Source organism: Lipophrys pholis, assembly GCF_963383615.2.
Source record: "Lipophrys pholis genome assembly, chromosome: 3".
Classification (NCBI taxonomy): domain Eukaryota; kingdom Metazoa; phylum Chordata; class Actinopteri; order Blenniiformes; family Blenniidae; genus Lipophrys; species Lipophrys pholis.
The window spans coordinates 4,941,712-4,961,007 of record NC_137627.1 but is presented as its reverse complement, the minus strand read 5'-3'; positions in this window follow the sequence as shown (position 1 = coordinate 4,961,007).

Here is a 19,296-nt window from a genome sequence, read left to right as displayed (position 1 = left end):
TGAAACTGTGCTGTGTGTGACCCCTGAACTAAAATGTGTTTGATGCCACTCATCGAGAATGCAAGTAGAGGTTCGCAGCCCAGGAGGCCTGTGATCGCCAATCTTCTACTTTATCAGAAGATATTTTCTGTGTTGGACCAAAAACATTTCTCACTATTTCTGGTTCTGTTTCATTTTTGGATCGAATGACAGGGGCCACACATGCCTGGCTTTTGAGAAGCTGGACATTGACCTGTTTGAGTTCCTGGCACTGGGGGACATCAAGCCCCTGTGTCCCACTAAGATCCGTGACATCGCAGAGCAGGTTTGTCTAATTGTCTCCAATAATGTGTTTGTCCGATCAGTAAGAGGAAACAGTGAGTGCGTCCTCACCGACCTGTCCTCTCACACTTCTCCGTGCAGCTCCTGGTGGCCCTTGACTCTCTAAATGGACTGGCTGTCCTGCACGGTGATATCAAGCCGGATAACGCCATGCTGGTCAGTTTAGAGGAGAGGCCGCTTAGAGTAAAGCTCGTGGATTTCGGGAAAGCGATTCCAACCAGCGACGCCTATCCCGGGATGATTGTCCAGGCGATTGGGTACAGGTATGTTCACGTCCTGGTGTTCATCCACACTCCCGGGCTCCATGTTGGTCAGCTCTTCAGCTCTCCTGTGTTTCCTCCGCAGAGCCCCCGAGGTGTGTCTCGGCCTCCCATTCAACGAGGCGGTGGATGTGTGGGGGGTGGGGTGTCTCCTCACCTTCCTCTACCTCAGCAGTAACCTCTTCCTTGTCAAGTGCAATTATCAGATAGTAGGTCTGCCTGTTCCTGCGTGTTTCCAGAAGAAGGTGTAAGAACCTCTGCTGATGTGTCTGTGATTCTGCCTGCAGATGAGGAGTGTTGTCCAGATCCTGGGGCAGCCATCAGACCACCAGCTGTCTCAGGGAATATATACAAACTCCATGTTCACCAAGGAGGAGGTCAGCGATGACGGCCCAAGATGGCGCCTCATGGTAAAGTAACTTTTTCCTTTTGGACTTTGGTTTAATAATCTTACTGGGAACATTTCTCAAACAGTTGCGATATTTGAAACTCCCACCTTCCTTTTTTTCTTATTAAATTCGGTGGGTGCGGCTTATATTCAGGTGCGCTTAATAGTCCTGAAATTGCAGTAATTTATGAATACAGCAAATATTAAGGTGGTTCATTTAACCGGGCTATTTATGTTTATACACTGAACTTTTAATGCATTTTTTGTTTTGGTTTGCAGCAACACAGTTTAACATTGGATCTCCTCACTATTATAAGTATCTAAAAGAAAAAGTTTGATCGAAACATTGAGCTCCTATTTCAAAGTTGCTGGAAGCTGAAGTTGTTCCTTGTTTGCTGCTTTGTTTTTTCGTCCGTCAACACGACAACGGAGTTGGAACCTTTTTTTTTCTGGAAAAGTTGCATCTCCAGTGGCTCCGGGAAGCGCCGTCGTGTAAACGGGCAACTTGGGTCTGTGACTCGGGTCTGTGACTCCAGTCCGATCCGATCCGCTGACCGGACTTTGTTTGTCATTGCAGATCTATCCAGTGGAGGACTACACTCAGTGGATGGAAAGGGGGGCGCTGGTCCACCTTCTTAAGGGGGAGAAGTGACTGACCCCTGGTGAAGCGCTTCAACACCCGTTTATCACCCGGTCCTACCTCAGATAAAAAAAGTGATAAAAGACATCCTTACTAATGAAATATTAACTGATAAAATAACAAAACTAACAAATTGATAATGACATAAAATATTATAAAATAATATACAATAGCTGTAACAAAATACACAAAATGAACACATGGCAGAGATTAAAGTACAGAAGATGAGACAAATATGTCCATTGAAAATATCAAAAATATACAGAAAGATATATAAAAGACACAAAAATCCAAACAAAATAGAGATAAAATTATTTATTAAAATTTTTACAATGATGTTTTAAAATCACACTGGACTTTTTTGCATGTGACTAATCTGCCTAATAAATACATTAATCTACCGACATGTGAGTTAATGAGTATGTGTAAGGTGGCCTTGGGCTCAGATTGAATGCAGACACATGTTTGAGTCGGCACCCTAATCCCAGACAGACGAGCATGAACACAAGTGCATGAGTGGGTGCGTTTGCATTTGTGTTTTGGGACAGTAAATGTGTGTCGGGTGCAGAGACGAGTGTGCATGCATGAATGCATGTATGTGACCTATCCCACAGAACTATTTCCACAGGGGAAATATAAGGCCAGGACACAGCAGCTGGTGTGTGTGTGTGTGTGTGTGTGTACATGTGTGGTCGCCCCCTTAATGATTATTATGGTTTAACTCCCATTTCACAGACAGAGTCATTACAGCCCAGATTTTTCCATTCTCCTGGCGATGGAAAGGAAAACATATATCCCTTCTGTCGCCTAAAGCTGAGACCCCGTCCTCAGCTCTCACACTCTGAGACATCAAAAACACACATGCCCACACACACACACACACACACACACACACACACACTGGCAAAGCGTGCGACGAGACCTGTGTTTGCGCGTTACTTCATGTGGTGCAGGGTTGAAGGGTGAGGCTGGCGTGTATGAGAACCACTATTCTTAATAAAGTCCGCAGACAGACACACAGACATCGGCGTAGCTTGCTGAGAGTTGCCACGGTAACCAGCGGCTGACCGGGCCCTCCTGTATTTAGGGACAATCCATCACGATGACAGGCGACTCCCGGCACCTTGCGGGATACTCGGCCGGGCTGGGGTCACCGAGGGATACGAGGGGGCGGGTCACTGGAGGCATGCACATAATCGCCGTGACCTTTGCCCTCGTAGAGTAAGGCAATTTTGCAAAAGCAGCTCAGCGGCATTGACCAGAGTGTATCGTGCAGATCATAAAACTGAGTGGTGGGGTCAGAGGTGAGGCCGTGGAACATGTTCGAAGCCTGACCCCACCTGAGCTGGCTCTGATTTGAAACTCCAAACAGGAGTTCAGATCGGTGCTGCAGATGACCCGAGGTCAAAGGTGAACGGTCGTAGCCGAGGCGAGAGGAGATTTGAGGAAACTTGTGAGATCGCTCCGAGGCTCCACTCCGTGCACATCTGCTTGAGTTTACGCAGGCCAGGGCTTATCGTTGGAAAAAAAAAAAGAAAAAGTTGGTGATTTAATGAAAACAAGATGAATTTTTGCATTTGTTCAAACTGTAACCTGGTTAGAACAAGCCATTAAAAGTGAAGCCGAGCCGCTAACACAATCCAGGTCAGTGGAGTGAGACGATTCTGCCGAAGCAGTGAGATCACCGGGAACGACAGTTCACACTGCGTGAGGCTCGGATCCACGGAGCTTCTTCCATCTGTTCACCATCACACTCAGACCAGACCCGCAGCTCCGCCGCTGTGTCGTTCACGTTCGGCTTTTCTTCTCTTTTCCAAGCGGCTGTTATGATGACACTGGAAGGCTTTTAATGCTGAACTCTCCTGGGATTAATTTAACAGTGAAAATGACATTTTTGTCAGAGAAACATGACTCACTGACAGAAATTGGCTTGTTTTACTAATGGACGTGAAAAGCTGCATAATGCAGCATTTATCAAGCAGAAGGGCAAATATAGTGGCCCCATAAGGCAATTATTACAATGTTCTGTTTGTCAGTGTAGAGAGCTTGCTATTACATTACATGTTTTTCTTTTTAGGGATGAAAATTATAGTATTCTGATATCTGCTGTACATTTAAAGTCTAAGCCAAGTGTCCATTGAAGGTGGTTGGGGGAGGGGGGGGGGGGGGGGTTCAGGGTCGTGTTGCATTCCAGCTGCCAGTGGGAGAAGTCACCGTGTGGAGCGCCAGCTCTGTTCCAATATGTGAGATGTACGACCCCCGCAGAGCCTCTGCCTCTGCCAACATACACCGCAACGGCAAGTTAAAGCAAAATATTATCTTTTCACATGCGCTGGATTAAAATAGGCGTTACACCAGAAACTCTCCTGTAACTTCAACCTTTCTTACATACCCGAGTCCAGATCATCACTGTAGCACTCTGTAATGATCTCTTGTGACGCGTGAGGCATTGACCTCCACAGAGTCCGTTCACACCAGGTAACCTTCAGGAGTTTTGCAGGCTCCTCTGGTGGAAGTCATTTAGACGCTTTTCCACCCTTAACTGTGCGTTTCCATGTCTCACAGGTGTAGATGGATGTAGGGGCACGATGCGCCTGTAAAATGACAAATGATATGAACATTATGTGACAACGACCAAATATTATGGATGGATTTGACTAAATAAGAGTAGTTTTACATGCAACTCTTTTTTTTAAAAGAAGGCAAATACAGGGAGTATACTCTCTTCTCCATGGTCGAGTACAAACACTGGTAATGACCCACCAGTTGGGAATAGCTGCTATAATGGACCCAGATGTAATACTCCGTTTTAAATGAATCTGATGTGTTGGTGTTGCTGTGTTGTTACCACCAGCTTTAAAGCCACTATAATATTCAATACCCGGATATGTGACATATCAAAAGCTGATTAATGGCATCATGGTGGTGAAATATATTATATGTGAGCCTAATTTATTCATTAAAACGTCCTTCATAATTCATTAACTGAAGATGAGAGTGTTTTATGAGGACCAGTAAAATACTTTTGTAGGATCTGAGCATGTATGAAAGGTGGTAGAACGGTTCCCTATAATCCCCTGTGATAACCTGCATGGATGTGGAATGTGTGGCGTCCACTCTGCGGTGTGTCAGCCAACAGCGACGCAGCTAATCGGCCATCGCGGCTCCTCCCCGCTGCCCTCTCCTTCTCTGTGATCCGGGGGAAACGGTATTATCGAGCAGAGGGTGTGTTGACAGAGGCTGAGACAGCGCCGAGCGCAAGTACGACCTTCCACCTTTCACCCTCCTCCAACCTCCCCCGAGCCTGGAAACACAGGAAGCAAGCAAGGTCACCCAGATGAGAGTGTCTGTCAACACACCCGGGGAATTGAAAGCAGGTTCAGAGTCATGAGAGGAGGGAGGGAGGGGGGGTAAAAGAAATCACGGAGAGGGGAGGGTGGGGGGGGGCATTTGTGCCGGGATTTTAAAAAAGGAGGACATTTTTCAATCGGGAGGCATGCTGAATGAATCAGGCCCGTCAGCCGGTTGGCGAGCTCAACGGCTCCCCCGGAGGACCCGGCGAACCGCTCTCACTTTGGTTGGAGATTTAACAGAAGGACGGTCATAATAGAGACAGCCGGTTGACTTCATTCACATTGATCTTGCCATTACACAGATGACTGCGAAAATGAGCCGGGGTAGGAGAGATCTGGGTTTGATATACTCGCCACCGCTTTCCCCTCTCTGGTTCACATCACAATGCGAAGCGGTAATGGCGAAAGCGACACTGTCTGTTTTCTTTTGGGTGGTTCTGTCCGTCTGGGACTCTGCCCCCGGCCCCTCTCCTTCATTCACTCTGCTGCAAAAACCTTTTTCTTTTTTTTTTCTCCTTCTCTCTCTTATTGAATTGTGTTGTCATATAAATTCACATGCGGCCAGACGCCTCGTTATAGCAAGTGACAATCCAAATACGGCATTAGCCACAGCCGCTATTTTAAATGCACTTGGCTCTCAAACGTTTCAGAGCATTGCTTGTTCTGTCTGCTTTTGATCTACTGCTTTATAAAGTATCCTGTGTTAAATCATTTGGCAGGCTGCTCGGCCTTACCTCATGCCAACTGGAATTTTAGGACCGAATGCATTCAGCCCTTTTCTTTTCTTACATACCTCCATTAATGACCTTAACCCTTCATTGGGAAATTTGGTAACTGGTGCATTTCGTCCTGCCTCCTCTTGAGGACACAATGAACTTCTCAGAAAAAAAACCTAAATCTGTTGTTTGGGCGCTTCATTTAATAAGAATTACTAAATGGAACTGACCTACATTCAGCATATGTGTGATAACTCTGTAAGCAGAATCCAGGCAGACGGATCAGCTTTTTGGCTTCAAGTCAGATTTAGAGTATATTGTTCGATCCAAGTTACTTGAATGACAATTTGCTGACGTCTGGTGAGAAATCTATCCCATCTAAATAACTCCTGAAGCCATAGAAATAAAATATGTGCGATGTAATCATTTCTTAAAAATATTTATACAGCCTGCATCATAGAGTAAAATAGTGTTTTTTTTATATGGCTAAAGCTTACCAAACAAACGCTCATTCGCTGTATTTAAATTACAGCATAAATGCAACAGTACATGAAAAAAATGGCTTATTACAGCTCAGTCAGTCTTTCTGCAATATGTATATAGTGCTTATTGATATCGGGGTGAATTCACAATAAATTGTGTGGCCCAAGTAGAAAACTATCAATAAGAAAATTTGGTTTTATTTTGTGATAAAAGTCCAAATTCAGTGAGTTTTAATCAAAAGATGCAACAGGTTTATTCTTTACGTGAGTATTAGATCAAACCCCCGAAGAAGCCTGTTTGTTTGTGTTTAGCCTGTACTCGCCAATTCTAATCATCATCTACTAGTTAAAAGTGTATAAAACTACAATTAATTGCATTTTTATTTGTTTTGTTTACAAAATCACATAAATTCAGTGTCGGCCAGAGTGAATCTGTAATTCTTTGGTTACTTTTACACTTGTCTCAGCCCCTTTAGGACAGAAATTATAATCCAATATCCTCTGTGATGTTCATAATCACAACCTGCAGGGTTACAACAGATGCATTAGCCTGGACCACTTTGGGCCCAGCTTGAGGTTGCCAAAATAATCCACCGTGCTCAGTTTTTCTTTTTCAAATTTTATTTTAACCCAGCAGATTTAAGACTTGAAGGTCATTGCGGTCACAAGTGGTAATAGTTTTCCATACTCAGAGCCGTGGATCTCTTCTATAGAATATGGTGACATCAAGTGCATCTGTTTCTACTAGCCTGGACGACGCTGCGCAGACCTCAGCCAACAGGAATGCTTTAGTGTCTTCGGGGGGCCGGCCTATAGTGGGCACTCTCCCCATATATTGCCCTTGCTGCACCGCAAGCTCGTGAGTGTTTACAGCATTGGAGCTTTGCATTTCTGTGGTGCTGTGATTAGATTTCCTGTTTATGCTGTGTGTTATGGGTAGAAAGTGCACTGCTTCAATTTCATGCCCACTGCTGTTAAGTGGGAGGAGGAGGGGTGGGGGGTGGGGGGCACACGGGCAGGGCTGAAAGGGGAAAACAAACACCGGCGGTGGACACGGATGCAGGCACCAGTGTTGTGGGTACGACGGAGTCACTGAGAGGACAGCCCTGTGTTTGTCCTCCTCCTTGTTTTTGCTGCGTATCCGATCCTTATGCGACAGCATTATAAATTTATAACCTCATTTGAGCAGCCTCGTCGAAATGCCCTTGCTCACTAATGTCTGACCTCCATTTCTCAACTGTTGCCGACTGCGCACGCTGCGAGACACCCTCACCGAGGAGATAATCCCATCATGCAGCAGAAATGGCAGAAATGCAAATCATCAGCCTCATCAAGTCCAAACTAGACGGAGGAGGAGGAGGGGATCCACGTGCAACTGACAGGCTGGGAAATATCAACTTCTGCTTGAAATGGCAGCAGTGTGTGATTACAGAAGTTCAGGTTTGTGTGTGGAGCGGTGAAGCTCTGTAGTTTTTAGTCTGTCCTGAAAATTCATTGTTTTTCTAAACGTGGACAGAGCACCTCTACAACGGGGGTTGTAGATAGGACTGCAAGAGCAGGAGAAGTCTGAGAGTAGAGAATGCCATTCGAGTGATTTAGATATTTTGTTAATTTGTGAATTCATAATAAAAACAAACACTAATAATGTAAATTAATCATATTTTATTAATCCCTTTGGTGAATCTTTTTCCCGCATTGACCCATCCTACGTATCTCTAGGATGTGGTGGGCAGCCATATCATTGCACTTCAAGGAGCTGATGGGGGTCAAGGGTTGAGCTCGGGGACCCACACTGGTGAGTTGTCAGCTGTGGGCTTCGAACATGCAAACTTCCAATTCCACCGCCCACCGCCCATCCAATAGGAGCAGTTTGGAGTTCAGAGTCTTGATCAAGGACATGCAGAGAACATTAAGCTATAAACACTGACAATGGTGAGGACACAGACATTCACATGGACAGACAACATGTTGGATTGCCATCACGGGTGAATAAAAGTTTGGGAGTCATGACCCTCTGGAGGCTGCCATCCACTCGTGGATGTGCAGAAGAGCTACTTGCCATGGCCGTGGTGCGCATGCGTTTCAGAAAAGTTGCATTTTCCTCCATTTCCACGGAGTCGGAGTGTTTTGCACAAGTTCCACTTTGGGAGCCATTTTCAAAAAGTTGCATTTTCAGTGGCTCCAAGCAGCGTTGTGTAAACCGACACCCAAAATGCAAAGAACAGTTTCCTGTTTTCACTTGAAAACGTTCCGTGTGGCTTCCTCCTCCACCCAGCCCTCCACCAACCAAACACACCAGAATGATCAGCATGAATCAGGGAAGTGGTACATCGGGGTAATTCACCTCACCGACAGCTGCGCTCCACTGTAGGTGTGGATGTGAGACGTGGCCTCCGTGACCTCGTCTGGGGAGGCGGCTTCGGGGTGGAGATGCTCATTCAGAGCCGGGGATGATTGTTCTGTTTGTCTGCAGCCGCGGCTGCTCCGCCAAGGAAAGGAACGACAAACGCTGTGACCCCTACCCCCGTAGAGGTGAGGTCCCGGTGGGGATGAAGTCGAGAGCGGAGGGGAGGTCGTGCTGCAACATGTGGTCGACTCGTTTGGGGCAAGCCAAACGGTTTTTTCTTTAATTGGCCGTGCAATCTGCCACAGCTGGGACGGATTACAGGGGAGAATTCCTGCCTTGAAAGGGAGGAGAGAGGCTGGCATACAGCTGAGGATCGGGAGGTTGATGAGTGGAAGGAGAGCCAGAAGTAACCAAATCAGCACCAGGTCTTTGCTACGACTGACTTGTGTTTACTTTCTTCTCAAATCCAAACATGAGCAAAAATGAAAAAGAATTTTTTTTTTTTTAACTGCGACAAAGCGGTCTGTTGTGATGATGCTTTCCTTCTTGCCAACAAGCAAAATACATTCCTGGTGAAAAACCTGGCCAAAGAAACAATGAGAGTGGATTTTGGAGAACATCTTTTCTTTGGGGTATATCTTGTTGGAAAAGGAGGAAGGATTGTTTAGATTTGTAAACCAGGAGGACTTCAGCCAGAAAGAGGCACTTTTATTTTAGATGCATGAGGGGGAACTTGTTTAAAATCTGTGATGCTTTTATGGGATTCTTTTGATTTTTTTATGTGCAATGTTCAATTCAAGATGAAGAAACCACTTTTGTTTTCCAGGAAGTGAAATTAATGAGATTTGGATGTCAAATAGCAGAAATGTCTTCTTTTTTTTTTTTTTTTAAACAGCAACAACAACAAAACTGGACTGAATTTAATCATTTCATTAGAAAATGGTTCAAACTTGTCCTTGTGACTTGTTCCTGTATATGTATGCAAACTCACCCAGCACTCTATTAGTAAACCTGCTTACTGTCCGATGGCAGCTGTCCAATGCATATAAATCTGATACAGCACTTAGGTTAGTAGCACGAATCCATGGGCTCAAACGTATTTTTTGGCACAGTTTGACTCTCTTAATTCTTATGACTTGGAATTGTCCATCGATCTGAACCAAGCTGAAAGTGCTGACCATGCACATTCCTCTGTCGCCACCATTTAACATCTTCTAGTGGTCTCCTCCAGCATCGAAATGTTAGAGTTAAATTCTATCATCCAGTTGGCAGACCTGAACCCAGTAGGAGACCTGTGGGATTTGGTAAAAAGTTGGATGGATGGATGGATGGATGGATGGATGGATGGATGGGTCAAGTCATTTCAGGGCACTTTTACAAAGACAATCCTACAAATCCACATGAGCAAGTATAAGCGACTGTGGAAAAGAAAAACTCTAAATTCTACTGGATGAATCCTTCGCAGAACCAGGGGCTTGGTGAACCGGGCTCAGAGGTGTGGCGGCTTTCTGCTAATCCGGTTGGGATGAGGGGATAGAGGAGAGAAAAGGATAAGACAGACCAATTCGTGATGCAATCAAGTCACTTCAGATGAGGCAAATACTGTATTTTCTCGAGTTCCTCATACAACAGACTTTTTTCAGTCAATCCTACCAATATCCGATATCAGTACAGATTGCTCTCATGCCAAAATGGAATCAAGTGTGTTTTGGCACTGTAATTGGACACCGACCTTAATGCCATGTCAGAAACGTAATCTAATCTGAAGTCACATCAAACTTCGTCAACCCTGTGAGTTCCCAGGAAGGTCAGTTTTCTCCTTAAATGGTTGATCTAACAGACAAGCTTATTTATTTGAACATTTAACCATGATTAACACAAGCACTGTAACATTGCACGCATAACAGGAAACTTCAGGCTGATTGTCTTCACGATGAACATTTTCCAAACAGAAACTAACTTCTTCAAAGGGCATAGCAGGTAATTTTAACAAACGATCTTTGACATTCTTTTCAACTAATAAGGGAAGTGTGACAAACAATACTCTTGATGTCACAGATTTTATCATCTTGGGCCCCTTTTCAAGTTAAAAGAGGGAAACCTTTGCTGCGTTTAGGGTGTCCGTTTGCACAAGTTGCATGAATCCCAGTCCCTCCTGGGAATTGTTGTTTTCAGACTGAGAGCAATTAAAAAAAGTTAAAGACCATCTTATTTCATTATTCTTGCAAGAAGAGACAAAGTCACAGTACAACCTTTGCAGGACATTGCAAAGACGGCACCTTTTTAAAGGCTGAATTGTTTCGAGTCTGCATTGAAGGACACCAAAAGCAGCACAGAGGTTCCAAAAGTGCTGACACAGGTCATCCTTGAACACAAACTGCAAATTACACATCATTCTTTATGAGACAAAACAAGATTTCCTTAACAATCACCCATAATAGCAATCCACCTTCATTGTCTGTCCATACAAATGTCTGTGTACTCAAGATTGCTAATGTTTATGGCATATGGTTCTAGTACAAAAACAACCAGCAGCACGGAAACACAAAAACTATAAGTTTTCATTTGAAAGGTTTTCTTGTACTCAGATCAGTGGGTTTCACACAAGCAGCACTCATATCAACAGATATTTTATGTGACAATACAATTTAAATGCGCAAAGCAGATGAATATGAGTGAGTTGGTCTTTGGGGAGCCGCCACAGGCCAATCGAAAGATTTATGGCGGAAAGGCCCGAAAGTCAGAGTTCCACCGAGACATAACGATACAGTAGTGCCGGGAAACCTCCGTTGGTTTAGAGTTGCCGATCTCCAGCTGGTAGCGAGAACTGTTTCCGATGGATTGATCATGAACTGTTTGCTAAATCACATGTGTAACAAAGCAATTCAATTTTCTCATTACTCTTCTCAAATATGGAGAAAACTTACCAGTGTTTCTGATCCGCAGTAGGAGTTTGACACCAGCAGTTTTCTGTTCACCAAACAAGTCTTTCCACTGATCACTTGCATTATTTGTTACTTTGCAGCATGTTTGAGTTTGAAATCCAATACACTTTGTTGTTATGTTTCCTGTTTAACTCGTCCCATTTTGATTCACATTTGTATTCATAAAGGCTGACAGCTCAGTAATTTAGATGTATTATTTATACTTTTGGATAGCACAGTGTTGGTGTCCAGGGAAACATGGCCCACAATGGCCCAGATTCTGTCGTCAACTTCTGCGGTGCAGACATCCCTTTGGCCTCCACCAGTCATTTTCATTGACTTGTCATGCTTTGGCGACATCTTTGTTTTTTTTTTTCCACCATTTTCATATCAAACCATTCTTTCTTGACTCCTTTAACAGTGCGACAGGAAACCAAGTACATAGTATTCCCAGCACTTTTTCCGCACTGCTTGGATTTTCTTTTGATTTCTACTGACGTTGCTAAAAAATGTGATGTCTCTTAGCAGGACTTCCTCTGAGCTGGTGTTGGAGCTCACGTTACCTCGGAAGAAAAGATTGGGGAAGTGATCATACAAATTTGCAGATCTCATGAGATCACTCAGTTAGAGTCTGAGGTGGAATGTGTCATGCACCGTGCGTACGTAGTTTTCATTCGAAAAGTTTCAAACATATAAATGATATAAAATTGTTGTTGCGTGAGGCCCACGGACTGCATATCTATCGCATGCCTTTAGTGTCACACATAGACGGTATATAAACATATCGGACTTTTTTGGAAAGTTGGATTTTGTGTGCTTGGTTGTGCAAATCTGTTCCTAATCCTGTCAGGACATCACACAGGACAGCCTCCAGCCAGCCCCTTCCTCTGTGCTGCCATCGCGAATGTGGTCAAGATTTCCTCCAAGGTTTTCTTGGCCGTGTGTGTGCTTGAGATATAAGTAAATGCAAATGAATTGCAGCAACATCTTGAGGCCATTTGGACAGGGTCAGAGGGTGAGAACAGCGATGGAAGGACAACACAAGAAAAGAAGAGAGCAAAAGATATTTCTTGTGAAGATGGGGGGTGGGGGAGTGGGAAGACATATGAGTTGGCACAGTAAGAGGCCGTGAATGCAGACAGAGGAAGGGAGAGTGGGATTTAGTGAAATATATTGAGGAACAGTGGGCAGATGTGAGCCGGATATCGACAGGAAGTATGGAATGTGCTGGTCTGGAGAACGTCTTCATTCGATGTGCCGAACACGCTCACATTCGCTTCCAACAGGCAGCTGTGCATGTTGCTCTGATATTGATGAGCAGCTGGCTGATTCCTTCCTCGGTCCTCCTCCCGCTCCGCTGCTACCGCATTAATCGCCACTCTCCTCGGATCGACGTGTTCGAAATGCTCCGTTTTAAAAGAGGCGAGTGTTTACGCAAAGCATACCACAGCTTATCAAGGTATTCGCCCTCGCCGTGTCCTCTCCTTTATTGGATCGCCCGTCGAGTGTGCATGCATGACATTCCCAGCTGTCTGCCTATATCCCTCTGACAGTGAGATGTGTGTGCGTGTCTGAGTAGCGTGTCTTCCAGGCTACGCTCGCTTCATAATTTCCTGTGTGCGTTTGCAAATTCATGCACCACTGTACTAATCTATACTTGATGTGCTTCTTTGGGCATGCAGGTGTAGCAACAGCAAATGTGTCAAATCTATTTACTTCCTTTTCTACTGTGTGTGGAACAGAAAGCTCAATGCCTGAATAAATTGGAGGGATGACTGAGAATGAGAGCTGACAGGTCTTTCAGAATCTGCGTGTCTGAATGTGTACGCGGGGGTGGGGGGTGGGGGGCTGCCGAGCTCCTCTCTATTACCCAGATTGATTAAGGAAGTGCTCAAGCTCCCACTTAGCCATCACCATTGACACTGAGGTGACCGTCTCCACAGCGGACGGAGGACCGAGAGAGACGAGACGGAAAGAAGTATGGAGAGGAGTGGAATGGGACATAGTTCAGCTAATCAGTATGTCTAAGAGGACTGGCACACTTTGTCTAAGAGCCGTTTTAGACAGACACAAGTTTGATAGATGTGTTTTTCGATGCGCAAGTGTCTCTTTTCAAGAGCATCTTACAGGTTGGAGAGTGTGGTGGATTGATTTGCAGGAAAATAATAATAATGAAAAAAAACAACATATCGATGTTCTGCAGAAAAGACAGGTGGAGTTACAACCGTGTTCCTTTAAAAGTTTGGAGACGTTACCTCCCAAGTAAACAGTCAGTTACTGAAATAGATCTATCTGAATCAGGAAATATAGCCAAGTATTTTGGTGACTTTCAGAAGGACCAAACTATCAGAGTGGAAGGAAAAGAGGGTCATGGCTGAACTTCGCTGGCCTCTGTGCTCTGAACTAAGAGGAGCTACTGGACAAAAAAATCTCATGTCTCTCATGCATGTACAAGGTTGATCAATACTATGATGATCTGTCTTTCTGAAAAGTGCCTACAAAGGGTAATTGGACATGGGCACTATGAAATAACGGAATATATCTTTCTGATTCTCTGTTGCCTCACAGGGGCAGCTGATTGTGTGTGCGCTGTTCATCTGTGGTAGAGATGCACTATGGGAGGGGCTGACTCTCTCCGTCAACATGATTGAATACTTCCGATTGAGAGATCAGAATGTCTTATTTACATGAACACTGAATGAAGTGATGAGATTGATGTGCAGGTTTATATGCACCAGGAATATCCTCCCACTCAGTAAATGGATATATCCCATAATGCTTTGCACTGTGACGTTGGTGTCATGTGACTCTGGCTGTTTGTATCATGCACACATGATGCCACAGCCAACTTTATTCTGAAGGCTGCAAGTAGTTAAGGTGGATTTATTCATTAAAGCGTTTCAGCTTGCTGTGTTTCTTTTGAAACTACACCACCAAAGAAATATTACCAGGAAACATTTTTTATGGAACGTGGCAAGTTGTGAGTCGTTTCCTGCATCAAGCAGTTTTCATTTTTTTCTATTGGCATATTCTCGGAGTTAACCAGGTAACAGATATGCGCACAGATTGTAGTTATATTTCTTTGACCTGAACCTGAATAAGTTCAGCTTGTTAAACATTTTGGCCTGTCTGGACTGTTTACCCTTACAGTGGAATAAGTTTGACACCTCTGATGTAAATGTTCACAATGCCACCATAGACTTTAAGTTGTGCTATAACTTTCAAATAGTAATTTTATTTATTGGAAAGCATAATCTCCAGGTGTCTGTTTCACCCTCCCCCCCTTCCCCGTTGCATAATCTCACAGCTTTCATTAAAATCCCTGTGACCAAAACATCCCAAGCAAATTGTACCTCCAATTAGAAGATCTTCAAAACATATAATACTTTCCTGGATTTCTCCTGGCTTCCTTTCTTATTTTTCCCAATGCTCCGACCCTATCCCTCATTGGTCTTTGCCATTCTTAATCCTGACAAACTAGCGAGGATAATCCACAGATTTCCGAGGGAAATTCCCAAGGATGTGCCCCCCAATTTTTTTGATTCTGCTTCCCACTGTCGTTGTTTTATTTCCCGAGTCATGGCTTCTCTCTAGAACGTTTCACTCGACTCTGCAGGAGGAGTGTCATTTACATAGTTCTCTCTAATCTTCCCTTAAATCCCCAGTTGAAAGGAAAGTCGAGGCCTGGATGCTTCCCTGGGAGTGAAACCGGCAGGCTGAAACGTAGTGACGGCAAAGAAAATATTTCAGTTGGGATTTGATTTCTCCCGGGCACTTATGGGCAAAAACAAGCAAAGCTCCCACTGTGAAACTATCCAAATAAAGCAAAGGGAGCATCAGTGTTTTCAGAGCACACATACAGTGAAGATTCTGGCCGCAGTGTTATGCGCACGTGTATATTTTTAATGACTTTGCTGCAGCTTTTGGAGGCTTATTGAAGAGGATCGCGCTGAGCCAATTCAAACCTGTTAGTGCAGGAGATCCTTTGACCTCCATGAGACTTGTCAATATTATTTTGGTCAAGTTCAGGTGTTGGATATCACGAGTGTCTCGGTACCGTGAAGCCGTGAGGTCACGGTTCACAGTTTTGGAGATGATGGTCACGAATATGTGTTTCTCACAGGAACGTGGAGTGGAGCAGAGGTCAGGAGTTGGAATATTTCCCTCCAGGACACCTGTGAATCTGAAAAAAGAGCTGAATATACTGTAGTCGGTCCAACACTTCAAGTGTCCTTGTATTTCTCCAAACCAGAGGAGGAGAGGGAACCCAGCACTCCAAGCACAAAGCAGAACTCTTTTAAATACATACAGATGTTCACAAAACACTAACATGATGCATTCATGCGACAGATATTTGGCTAAATGCAACATCAGCCTAATAGTTTGTCCTATATATCTCTACAATTGGCTCTCTTTAGAGAAAACATATGAAGGTATCTTTTCAAGATACACAACATGCACATACAGTACGTAGTTATTAGTTTGGTCATGTTCACATTTACATTTGCTTCTCTGGTCAGAAAGCTGCACCGATTTATTCCCATGACTACTGAGCATGATGATATTGGGAGTATAGTTTATACGTTGCAATATCCACAAGATGTTTGTGTTTTTAATCATTCTGCAATTTACATATTTGATACGTGTTTCTTAGGCTTTTCCTTTTTCACTTTTACACTGGGGGTTGAAGCCCCTTTGTTGCATTTGGCTCCAATGAGGACTCAGGATGTCAGACACTGTCATAGGAGCAACAGGAGCTCATCTTTACTCCCAACACCATAAGCCAAACATCCATATGAACAAAATCCAGGAGATCACAAGAATATTGCTGAGGCACTGGAAAGCTGAACACAGGAAGCCAGAAACACAGACGAAGCAACAACCAGAACACATGGGAGACGCCCATTATATACAGCAGCCACCAGGTGAAGACAATCACACAGGCACAGGTGAAACACATCGAGGCAGGAACAGCCATCAGACATGAGGAGGAGTAGCTGAGGCGCCTGAATCAAGAGACCGAACCAATTCATACTTCATAACAACACGAAGAAAGCTGACTGACGTCACAGTCAAACTTTTCTTCTTGTTTTTATGGGAGTATGTAGGGGCCTTCAGAATCTTTAAAAGAACACAAGAAGTGAAACATGAGCCATGAAATCCTTTCTATATTGCAGTTTTGGAGCACAGCAGATATGGCGCCATTCCTTTAATTAAATTTATAAAATTAGACATCAATAAGGCTTCAATTCATCAGGTTCCATCATCTGTGCTACGCGCTCTAAACAAGCCAGAGAATTCATTCAACGTTTGGCCCACTAGTAAAGCTTTGTACATTTTCTTCTCTTCCAGATTATCTAAAGTTCAGTGACGACCTTTAAACCACAGACGAGTTGTGACAAACTCCACCACTCCCACCAGCCACACAGGCTGGTCCGGCTCTCATTTTCAGGCTCCGACAATGGAATTAGTCTACAAATGCACTTTAGCAAAGGAGGGAAAAAAAACAAAACACGTGGAGTCGTGGTTCCCCCCAGCTGATGACCCTGCTGCAAATACAAGGGCACTAATGGACGCGTGCCAACCAGCAATGCCCCGCTTGTACTCCACCCACCTGCTAAAATGGTGAGAGGACAGAGCAGATCAGTGTGTAGTTCCTTGGCAAAATAAAAAAAGAGTTTCTGTTCTGAATGCAAGGGGATGACCTCCATGAGTAGAAGAGAAGTCTGTGGTATCTTTAATGAGTAATGTATGAATGTAACAAGCAGGGTCGTTATCAGGGCTCACCCCTCGAGAATTAGCTCACCCAACGGTTCAAGGCCCCAGAAAGTAACAGTAGTTTTCTTACAATTCCACATGTTTGCCACTTCACAAGTCAACACGTCTACATGTCCTACCCGTTTACTCTTCTGTCTCCACTTGGCAATTTTTCAATTTTAACCGTTTTTAACCGACGACCTGTCTATGGGTGTCAGGGTGCCAGGTCATTTATTTACAATCTTGTGATTTAAATTTAGAATTTACTTCAGTGTGAACTAGGGTCAATACAATATTGCAGGAATAAAAACTTAAAAAAAAACAACAAAAAAAAATGCTTGTTGAAACAAAGTTGAACATTATTCTAACCATAATGTCAAATTCTTGTTCTTCCAATTTTGCCAAAGGACCAGAGTCACGAAACTTATGTGAACACTGCACTTTTTAAATTTTGCACACGACTCTCATCAAATCACTTATTCTTGCTGAAAAACACCAACAGATGGAAATCAGGGGACAGGTGATAACATTTCATTCTGTTGAATGAATTTCTCTAAATTCAACACCCTTTTCACAATCACTTGATATAAACTCAAAATGAAGAATGGGTTTGTTTGACTATTATCATAGACCATTCGTGTCCAAGCTTTTTTACAATAATGGCGACGACCAGAATAATTGGTCAACCTGCTTTGCTTTAGGTCTGCCATTTATGGTCTCCAACAGCAACGTTTGTCTTCAGCGAGTCTCGTTTTGTTAGGAAGCTAACTTGTTCACAACTTTTAAAACTTAAGAACAATTCAAAGTAGTGCATTTGTCATAAGTGAGCCATTTAAAAATGGACCGTGAAACAAAGTTGGTCATAGTTTGGGCCTGATTCACTAAAAGCCTTCGCAAAGTTTTGCTGAATTCCACTCTGGACGTGTTGCTGGAGGAAGTTCTCAATATATCAGTGCACATCCACTAAAGGCTGATCTGGTAGGCAGTGCTTTTTCAAACACAGTAGAAACAGATCATAAGTAACTTTTTTGAGTTTTTGTAAATCAAATTGCAATTGTATATTAAGTTATTAGCACAAAGCTCTTCCACTTTTTTTTGCACCATTTGGAGGCCAGGCCAAATATCCAACCTTCATAGTTCACTAATGGAGCACCCCGAAGGTTCGTTGTAATGTTAGTCATATTGGCCATTCACATACAGATTAATTCACCCACGGAGGTGGCCGCCATACAAGGTACTCAGTCTGTCCAGTTGCGATCAATTTGGGGTTCAGTGTCCTGCTCTTTGACATGTGGAGGATCGAACTTTCTGCATTGGAAGCTGAGCTGTTGCTACCAAAGGTAAACGTGTTAAAAGAACAGTGTGCGTATAATTGATGGCGTCGATCAGACACCTTCTTCACTGAGTCCCATTCGTATATCTGCTTGTTTTTATGGTTGCAAATCTTTAGTAGATCAAGCCCATGCCGTCGTCAAGACCTTCGACTATGGACCTTCCACCAAAGAATAATATGAAATCTCTACATTGTCTCGACATAAGCTACAATACTCTAAGTTGCCATCAAGGTGGAGTCACACCAACCGAGTATCACAAAGTTCTTCTGGAAGAGAGATTAAAGATTTCACGCTGTGTTCTCAGTCCAATATTTATCATATCCTCCACGGTCCTCCGTCTGCAGCTCTTTTCTACATTATTGCCCCCCTGGTCACTTCTGTCATAAAACCTTCATCTGTTATTTGAGAACGGTAAAACCTCCCTCCTTCCTTGTGTTTAGGTTTCAGTTCCTTCCATGAATGTCATCGACAGAGTCAGCGTGGTCGTATTGTATTAGAAGGATTTAGCCTTGATGAAATAAATACATTGTGCTTTGAAAAACTGCAGCTTCTTTTGTCACAAGTGAAACATAGTGCAGCTAACACACACACACACACACACACACACACACACACACACACACACACACACACACACACACACACACACACACACACACACACACACACACACACACACACGTAATTCCAAATTCATGACGTTTTCCTCTCCCTGACAGGCCAGACAGCGCCGTTTACATTTCACACCACATGTTGGCAATTTTGCGATATCAT